Source organism: Vulpes vulpes, unplaced genomic scaffold, assembly GCF_048418805.1.
Source record: "Vulpes vulpes isolate BD-2025 unplaced genomic scaffold, VulVul3 u000000652, whole genome shotgun sequence".
NCBI lineage: Eukaryota > Metazoa > Chordata > Mammalia > Carnivora > Canidae > Vulpes > Vulpes vulpes.
This window is the reverse complement of record NW_027325771.1, coordinates 1,320,727-1,327,365: the sequence shown is the minus strand read 5'-3', so window position 1 is coordinate 1,327,365 and position 6,639 is coordinate 1,320,727.

The following is a 6,639-nucleotide window of genomic DNA, read 5'->3' as shown; positions in this document are numbered from 1 at the left end:
GATGCGTGTGAGTGGTTTCCTTCATTCACAACCAAGTAGCTCCAAAGATGCTAATTCACGGATCCTGGTATTTATTCAGGCACACATTAGGGGTCAGGAAATTGGGGGTGTTACAGTGAACCCTATAGACCAAATCCCCGTTCTCTTGGAATTTCTGTTCTACTTGGGAGAGTTGGATGTCAAGTAAACTCTGTGCCACCATTGATCCACAGGTTAGTGTGCATTTGCTACAGTTTTAAAAGGAATCGCACAGAATTTAGGATTGGGGGCTGGCTTCCACTGAGCATTAATGTTTTGAGATTCGTAATTCACTTAAGATTTAAACTGGAAAGAATTACAGAACATGTGCCGACCAGGATACTCGTGCAGACGGGACAGCTAGTCATGGGAGAGGGAGGCCAATTGCTGGGACGATGTATTTGGGAGGGGATTTGGGGTCGAGTACCCAAACAGAAGGGTTAGCTTAGGAGAAGGAGTAGTTCGGGTATGGTTGAAGGGGGAAGGCAAAGTATATGGGCACAGATGTCATTAGGCATGTAGATATGATGGGGCGGGCTTGCGGGGGTTCTTCACTGGCCACCTTGGTGGAAACCAGATGACCAGCAAAACGAGGAGGAGGAGGAGGCTCAAAGCGTTGGGAGTGAGCGAACGAAGACAAGATCCGCTCCTAGAGAGGTCGAGAGCTCAGCCTTCAGAGCCATCGGCCTGGGTCAGATTCAGCCAGTAACCAGCCATGTGTCTGGGCAAGTGACTTTACCATTTTGTACTGACCTTTCTTCATCTGTTCATCAGACAACATCCCGTTGTGGTTGTGAGAATGAAAAGTGTCCAGGATATTTGTTAGCTACTATTTTGGGGAGAAGGAGGAGGAGAGAATGCAGCAGGCTCACCAGCGGCCCTCGGCCCACACGAAGTCGATGGCCTGGGTTTGAAGCGTGGCCTGTCTGCCTGGCCGGGAGGTGTGGATGTGGGGTACCCCGGGGCACGGCCGGCCAGCCTCGGGGTTTCCAGTGGTGAGCGCGACATCATCCGGAAAGGGATGAGGTGGTTGGGCTGGCGCGTGTGGCCAGGACGGGTGACAAATCGCAGCCGGGGGAGTGAGGGCAGCAGCTGCCTGGCTGAATCCATGCACTGTTGGCCTGGGTGGCGTTGGGTCTGCGCATGTGCCAGCGGTGGGGGACACGTAGGGGTGCTGGTGAAGGGCCCACAGTTACGACGGAGGGATGTTGGGGACAGTGCCAGGCAGCCAGGAGACAGGATGTCCAGGGGCGGGGTGGGGGGGTGGTGATCCACGGTGACCGACCGGGTGGAGCGTTAGGGGTGCAGCCGGGCGACAGGAAAGCCCACAGTGAGGCCTCCCCGAGGGTAGTGCAGCTCCAGGCTCGCCCCCGCACCTGCTGGAGCCCGAGGGGAGGGTGGCATGGCTCCGTAGGCCACCTGAGGCCCGGCCAGCTCGCCGGCCTGGTCCCACGAGGCGGCGGCCGCATCCCGGGGCCCTGGGGAGCCCACTGTCCAGCAGCTGTTGTGGGCGCCCACCCTGCAGAACCAGGATGCGCTTTGCCACAGCGAGCTGGGCCCCGGGCCATTAGTGGGCGCCAACCTGAGCCGCAGAAAGGAAGCTGGGCCACCCCGGCCCTGGAGCTGAGGATCAGCCTTTTCGGTCCTGCGGGATCCTGGGCAGGCCCGGCTGCCTCGGCGTCCCCATCTGCTAGAGGCCGCCAGCAGCCCCTCCGCTGTAGGACTCTTGCAAGGACAAGCGCGGGGACACACGGACGGTGTCCTGCCTGCTTTCTTGGGCTCGCCACACGTTTGCGATTATGAGAGGTCAACTTGTCCTGCATTAGTTGGGAGGCTTTTTCCTTGGTTCCCCTGATCGACAACATTTGGACCACGTAGATAACGGTTGGGTTGAAACTTTCCTTCTATCCTGTTATAAAGGATGTTTTCTAAATAAGTTAATCACATAAACTATAAAATGAGGGGTAGACGGGCACCCGGGTGGTTCAGTCGATGAAGCGTCTGCCTTCAGCTCAGGTCATGATCTCAGGGTCCTGGGATCGAGTCCTGCTTCTCCCTTGCCCTCTGCCCCTCCCCTTTGTTCATGTTCTTGCTCTTTCTCTTTCCCTCTCAAATAAATAAAATCTTTAAAAACTAAATAAAACAAGGAGTATGGTTACCTGAGGACGAGAGACAGACTGCTTCCAAGCATTTTGAAAGTAAATGTTATGATTCGCAATATATGCAAATAAGAGCTTGACTCCTTTAGTCTCAAAAGTAAAATGTTAGTCCTATTGGATTAGTCTTATAGCAGGAATTTCAAATGGGGCTGTTTATGTCTTTAAACATAGTTATGAATGCAGACTTTCCTTATTAGCTGGGACTGTGCAATGACTTCATTGACCAAAAGGCTAGAAATACAAACTATGTTAATTTAACAAGTGTTGGCAATTTTATGTTAACATGACTATAAAGCAATGGACTCACGTGAGATATATTTTTTCAATTTTTTTAAAAACCTGGGATATAATTGACATATAGCATTGTATTAGTTTCAGGTGTATTAAGAGATATATTGTATTAACAAATACAAAGTGCTTCCAATTAAAAAAAAAAACAACCTGAGTCAAAACAGTGTCCTCATAGGAATCACGTGGAAAGCAGTGGGCAGATTTTTTTCCTTTTGCTGTCGCCTACTTAAGATAAAAGATTTCAAGGCTCCCTTGCCTAACCGGTTTTTATTTTCTAGTGGGAAAAGATCCAGGTGATAACAAAAAAAAAAATGAGAATGAAAAAGATAAGACAATCGCAGTGAAATTTAGTGATCATAGCCTGTTTCCTTATTCTGTGACCTAAGAGACTGCCATGGGCTTGTGCACATGCTTTTCCCCCATAAGGTCCTATTCATCGACTTCAGCACAACTCAGCAAGTTTCCTTACCTGTGAATATATTACAAGTCAGTACGTTATTAAGGATAGGAAACCCTCTGGCCAATTAGTAAAGAGGATCATGTGTGATTCTGCTTTAACAGTAAGTACCAGGGTGATCAAAACTGGGAAATTATACACATAATTAATAATAACAATGGCTAACACTAGCAATATACTTAACCAAAGTACTGTCCTCACCAATGTTCCCATATGAACTTACGTATTTTATTTTATTTTTTTCCATATGAACTTATTATTCAATCTTCACAACCACTCTGGAGGAGCTTCTGTTACTATTTTCATCAAAATTACTGTTTTTGCGAATGCATGTTTCTGTACTAATTAATACAAATTAAACATAATTAAAAGCAAGGTGGTAACGACGTGAGGTGATGGGCATGTTGATCAGCTTGGCTGTAGTGATCGTTTCACTGTATATGCACATGAAATCATCACTTTGTATACCCTAAATTTATAGAATTCTTCTTTGTTAGTTATACCTCCCTGAAGCTGGAAAGAAAAAAGAATGAACCACTTAAAAGGAACGAGAAGTGACCACTGATGTAGTCAAAATTTAAACAGCTTAAAAGAGTATTGGACAAAACTTTATACAAATATATTTTAAAATCTGGATTACACGGATACTTTTTATTTTATTTATTTTTTAAAAGATTTTATTTATTCATGAGAGACAGAGAGAAAGAGAGAGAGAGAGGCAGAGACACAGGGGGAGGGAGAAGCAGGCCCCATGCAGGGAGCCTGACGTGGGACTCGATCCTGGGTCTCCAGGGTCACGCCCTGGGCTGAAGGTAGCACTAAACCACTGGGCCACCCGGGCTGCCCTACACAGATACTTTAAAAAAAAATTTTTTTTTTGAATTAAAATTCCAGTTAGTTAACACACAGTGTTCTGTTAGTCTCGGGAGTGGAGTGACTCGGTGCTTCCATCAGTACCGGGTGCTCATCACGACCAGCACAGCCCCCCGCCCCCACCTCCCCTCTAGTGACCATCAGCTCATTCTCTACAGTTAAGAGTCTGTTTCGTGGTTTCCATCTCTTTTTTTGCCCCCACGTTTGTTAGTTTTGTCTCTTAAATTCCACATAGGAGTGGGACCATACGGCATTGGTCTTTCTCTGAATAACACAGTTCACTTAGCGTAATGCTCTCTGGCTCCTTCTGTGTCGTTGCAAATGGCAGGATTTCACCTCCTTCTTGACGGCTGAGTAATATTCCATTATACATGCAGCTCCCACCTTTATCATCAGTTGGTGGACACTTGAGCTGCTCCCATGGTCTGGTGACTGCAGATAGTGCCGTAAGCATCTGGGTGCCTGCATCCCTGTGAATTCGGCATTCGGAATCCTTGCATCCTTTGGCTCAACACCTGGTAGTGCAATCGCTGCAGCATCTCTTCTCGAGGAACCCCGTGCTGCTTCCGGGGTGGCTGCCCGGTTTGCGCTCCCACCAGCAGCATGGGAGGGTTCCCCTTTCTCCGCAGACACGGATACTCTTCTTGAAAATGTGAATGAACCTAGCGGGCTCCAGAGCGCCAGAAGCAGGAAACAACACCGAGCCAGGTAGTCGCTGAGGGCATCTTCGGAGCAGCTCCGGACTCAGACGCTTTTGTCAGTGAATTCTTTATAACTTCCGAGGAGCAGAAAACTCTCACGTATTTAAGCTGATGGAAAACTTAGGGAAGAAAATGTTCGGCCTGACTTTCCGAGGCCAGCATGACACAGCTAGCGACAAACCTCTTTTTGGTGGGTTGTGCGATTGTGTTAGGTGTTTGCTGTTCCTCCTTGGAGGCGGGGCAAGGGCTTCGCAGGGCCAGACGTCTGGTTTCCCTCGAGGCCTGGAGCCGCTCCTCCTGCTGGGACAATCCCCACCCCCACCCTGGAAATCGGGAAGTGGTCATGTAATTTGCCTTTGGCCTATGCAATACGGACAGAAGTGCCACTGTGCCACGTGTCACAGGAGCTTTCAAATCCAGCTCATGGTTCACTGGGTCTCCGTCTCCTGCCACGATGACCAGCAACGAGCCACCGGGATCGGGCCCGAGCTGAAGGCAGGCCTCAGCCACTGAGCCACTCAGGTGTCCCTAGAGTTTATTTTTCACTTTTATTTTGACATCATTGTAGACCCGTCCAGAAGTTCTGGGAACGGCGTGGCTTGCCTCAGTCTCCCCTGGCGGTGACCACCTGGGCTGCTAACCGCGGGACAAGGGTCAGAACGAGGGACTCCACGTCGGTGCGGCCCGTCCCTAAGACGTACCAGTTCCTCCAGGCCCTTCCCGGGCCCGCACGTTGTTGCGTCTCCTTACAATCCTCCAGGCGGTGGTGGCTCCCGAGTCTTTCCCGGGCTTCGGCGACCTGGCAGCTGTCGAGGGCGGCCGGTCGGTGATCCCGAGGACCGCCTGGCTGTCTGCCGTGGACTCGGGATGGCCCGGGGCCACGTGCTCGGCCTCAGAGCCCACGGAGGGGCTGCGTGGTTGGCGAGCGAGGCCGCCCACCTCCCGGTGCCCGGGAAGCCCCTGGAGGCCGGGCTTCTCCACCCCTGAGATGTTTCCCTTCGTGTCGGAGGAAGAGTTGAGATTCTACAAACAGCCTGTTTCAGCTCCTACATTCCAATTTCAAGCACTACTCGCGGTTCGGTTCGCGTCCCCCCTGCGATCGATGGTACCGAGCGCCTTTCCGTACACATTGGCCTGTGTGTGCCTTCTTCGGGGAAGCGTCTAGTCTGGGTGTCCGCCTCTTTTTAAATATGATTTTTTTTTTTTTTTTTTGCTGTTGAGTTGTATGAGTGTCTTTCTTACAGGTTTTAGGTAGTAACTGCCTACCAAATAGTTTGCACGATATTAGGGACGAGCTCTCTGTAAGCGACCAGTGGAAGAAGGATCTGCAAAACCTCTGAGACGTCTTTTGTTACTAAGTTCTCTTTCAAAATGTTATCTTTTTTTAAAGATTTTATTTATTTATTCCTGAGAGACACAGAGAGAGAGGCAGAGACACAGGCAGAGGGAGGAGCAGGCTCCATGTGGGGAGCTTGACGCGGAATTCGATCCCAGGACCCCGGGGTCATGCCCTGAGCCAAAGGCAGATGCTCAACTGCTGAGCCACCAGGTGCCCCATGGTTTTTGATCTTAGGTAATGTGATGCTGATATAATAAGGAATAAAATAAAATAAAATAAAATAAAATAAAATAAAATAATAAAATTCCATTAATAATGAGCATTAAGAGGCTGTTCAACTTCTTATTGTTGCCATCAAGAAATAGAAGTGATTTAATTTCCATACTTTGTGAAGTTTTTCTTCCAATGTGTGAGTACTTTTTTTTTAGACTTTTTAAAGAAAGATTTGTATTTATTTATTAGAGAAGGAAAGACAAAGAGAGAGCAAGAGAGAGAGAGCACGAGCAGGGAGAGGGACAGGGGAGGAGAAGCTGAGTCCTCAGCGGGGAGCCAATGCGGGACTCGATCCCAGCACCCCGGGATGATGACCTGGGCCCCCTGAGCCACCCAGGTGCCTCCAGTGTGCGATTTCTTAACCTGTAGGCCACTAATGGTCTTTGGGGGCAGCCAAAAGCCCCTGGGAGGTAAGTGCAAAATGCAACGAATATGAGTGAATGTGTATTATTTGGAGTGAAGATCTGAGCTTTTTTCAGATTTTCAAATGTGTTTGTGACTTTGTCCCTTTCCCCAGGAGGCCTTATG